The 3,486-nt window shown below is 35.9% G+C and overlaps 1 non-coding gene across 1 annotated transcript; it reads right to left on the reverse strand.

Annotated features, from left to right (window-relative positions):
• Window positions 1-1,265: 1,265 nt before the first annotated feature.
• Window positions 1,266-1,372, reverse strand: LOC127239508 (small nucleolar RNA R71). The gene has a single exon (XR_007836142.1). It is a non-coding gene; the product is annotated as a small nucleolar RNA R71 (small nucleolar RNA).
• Between the last annotated feature and the right edge of the window lie 2,114 nt (window positions 1,373-3,486).

A 3,486-nucleotide genomic window follows, 5' to 3' on the forward strand; every position in this document is an offset into this window, starting at 1 on the left:
GTTTCTAATTTTTTTGAGTTATAATATCTTATTTGGTTGGGTATTGTGGCCAGGCATTTCAATTGGATTAAGGATTAATTGGTAAAGTAAATTAGGCGTCCGTAATTATGTTTTAATTTGGTTTAAGTAGCAACTAGTGGCAGACACCATTAGGAAATCGCAGAATCAATTTTAAACAATTTCGTATAGGTAATCGTTAAATTGAATTAGTCTCTTCTGGTCCGCAAGGCAGTTAGGCTAGTAAATTCTTTGTGGCGTCACTAGGGTGCTAGTCTAACTAGGGAAGCAGTTGACGGACGTACCTAGACTGTCGAGAAATTAAGGAAGAGTTGGTTATTAGGCGCGTGTCGGTAACTATAACTAATTTATTTAGAAACCAATAAAATTAAATATATATCGGTGACCAAATCCACTACCCAAGTTGTCAATTTCATTCCGAGACTGGAAACTTATTTTTATTGAATTTATCTTTTAGTCGTAGAATTTTTAGTTTGCTATTTTATTTTTATTTCCTACTTCCAAAATCCTCCATTTTATTATATTTATAAATTAAACAATCGAAAATAAAATCTTTTTAATTCCTTGAGGAGACGACCCTACTTCATCTATACTACGTTATTTTTATTGCAGAAGTAGGTTTATTTTATTTAAATTTTGCAGCGTATGAAAAACGCCTGTCAAATTTTGGCGCCGTTGCTGGAGAATTCTAATTGGTTCAATTTATCTTTGGTTGTTTTATATTATTTGTTAAAATCTAACTTTTTCTGGTTTATGTCGAGATTTGATCGCACAAGAAACTTGATTTTTGACCCCGAGATTTAGAAGACTGCGCGTCGATTAAGAAAAGTAACTAGGGAGCGTCGCCAAAAAGATTTAGCTTTTGAATCATCTAGCGATTTTAGTTCTGACGAGATCGAGCTAGAAGAAGAGATGGATCAAAGGACATTAAGGGAGCTAGCAGCCCCTAACTTGACCCAGCAGCATCTCTGCATCACATACTCGACGGTAGACGGTAACAATGCTTTTGAATTAAAATCAGGACTAATACACTTGTTGTCTTCAATCTTCAAGAATTTGATATCGTTTGCACAAGTATGAAGCCACAAGAATTAACAGAAGATAAAATCAAGCTTTGTGCTTTTCCTTTCTCACTAAAAGATGCTGCAAAAGATTGGCTATTCAATCTATCTGTCGGAAGCGTCACTGCATGGACTGACATGAAAAGAAAATTTCTCGAAAAGTACTTTCCCGCTTCACGAGCTGCGATCATGAGGAAAGAGATATGTGGAATGACACAACATACATGGGAGTCTTTATTTGAATATTGAGACTGTTTTAATGCTTTACTTATTCGATGTCCCCATCATCAAATCCCCGTGCAATTACTGATTTAATATTTCTATGAAGGTTTGACTTCCATCGATAGGAGAATCATAGACGCAACAAGTGGAGGGGCCTTGATGAACAAAACTCCTAGAGAGGCGTGGGATTTACTGAACAATATGGCGATGAACTCATAACAGTTCGGACCAAGAGAAGCAGTAGCAGTTAAAGAACGAAGCGAGGTGAGTTCTATTCAATAACAATTGACTGAACTGACTTCATTTGTTTGACAATTTGTTGTAGGGAAGGCACAAGTTAAGGCTTGTGGGATCTGTGCCAGTTTGGAACATCCTACTGATATTTGTCCTACCTTGAGTCAAGAAGTAGATGTCAGTGCTGCAGGATTCATTCCAAGAGCATACAACCACTACTCGAATACCTACAATCCAGGATGGAAAGATCAGTCAAAGTTAAAGTATGGGAATCAACAAGATAACTTATGAGATCATTTGAGAGGATTCCCAACACCTAACCACCATCCATAACCCGCTCAAACGGTTCCGAATAATTCCTTAGAGGATATGATGAAATTGCAATTTCAACAGAAAACTCGGAATAGCATAAGGAACTTGGAAGAACAAGTGAGTCAAATAGCGAATGAGATGTGTGAGATGAAGTCAAGAGAAAAAGACGGATTGCCTTCACAACCCGACGCCAATCCGAGGAATGTAAGCTCGATTGTTATACAAAACGGGAAAGATTTAGAAGTATCAAAAGCTGAAGTTCTAAAGGACAAGAATGAGGATGCCATTGAGAAAGAAATAGAGAAAGCCGTCAATGAAGTATCGGACAAGGTAACTTTTGAAATACCTACTAATACTAAAAATAATGTTGCACTGTTTCCTTGCAGGTTGGCAAAACCAATGAAGGATGGCAAAAATAAGGAGATGATGAAGATGTTTCGAAAGGTGGAATTGAACATACCCTTACTAGATGCGATCAAGCAAGTGCCGAAGTATGCAAAATTTCTGAAGGATCTTTGTGCGAACAAGAAGAGACTTCGTGGAGAGGAATGCATATTGCTGGCGAGAACGTATTTTCCGTTTTACAACATAAGCTTTCTCCTAAATGTAGAGATCCAGGTATGTTCTCAGTTCCTTGTAAAATAGGTAAGTTGAAGATTAAACGAGCAATGTTAGATTTAGGAGCTGCAATTAATGTGATGCCTAAGTCTATTTATAAGTCTTTGAATATTGGGCCTTTAAAAGAAATTGGAATTATTATATAATTAGCCGATAGGACAAATCCTTATCCTGAAGGAATGATTGAAGATGTCCTAGTGCAAGTTAACGAATTAATTTTTCCGGTTGATTTTTATGTGCTTGATATGCATGTTGATAATTCTCCAAATCCTGTACTGATTTTACTAGGTAGACCATTTATGCGCACCGTACAAACTAAAATTGATGTGAAACAAAGTATACTTTCTATGGAATTTGATGATGAGAAGGTACAATTTAATATTTCTGATTCTGTAAAATACCTTGAAAAATCTAATGTGTTGTGCAGTGTGAATGTTATTGACAAAAGTATGTAGGGAGTCTTGAGATTGCATGAGAAATCTATCCTGGACATAAAATCGAAGCTGCATCCGAATCAGTTGGAGCCTGTTCACTTAAATGATAATGTGAATCTTGCAAAGAAATTTTTTGTGAGTAATCATCGTTTTAAACATGGAAGTAAAAGACAAAAACTGAAGTGGGTAAGACGGTCTGAAGTAATACTACCTAATAGCTAACATGGTAACTACGTCTAGCCAAAGACGTTAAAGAGAGGCGTTTCTTGGGAGGCAACCCAAGTTTTCTAGCTTTATTTTTTTTATTTTCTTTAGTTTTTGTTTTATTTTTTTTTAATTTTTAAACATCGCCTATTTGATTTGGATTCTTTATTTTTTTGTAGGGAACTTCTTGAAGAATTTTGAAAAAAAAAAAAGCCGTTGTCTTTCTTCTTCTTCCTCCTTGAGCTATCAATTTTGGTGTTGACTAAAAGAGACGCACAATCAACTAGAAGAATTTTGGAATCCAAAGCAAAAACATGAAGTCACACCAATCCTACGGACTCCAGGGAAGTTCCTCTCTTATTTTACTTTTTTTTTTTTTTACA

This window comes from Andrographis paniculata, unplaced genomic scaffold, assembly GCF_009805555.1.
Source record: "Andrographis paniculata isolate CXL003 unplaced genomic scaffold, ASM980555v1 Contig77END, whole genome shotgun sequence".
In the NCBI taxonomy this organism is placed as follows: Eukaryota; Viridiplantae; Streptophyta; class Magnoliopsida; order Lamiales; family Acanthaceae; genus Andrographis; species Andrographis paniculata.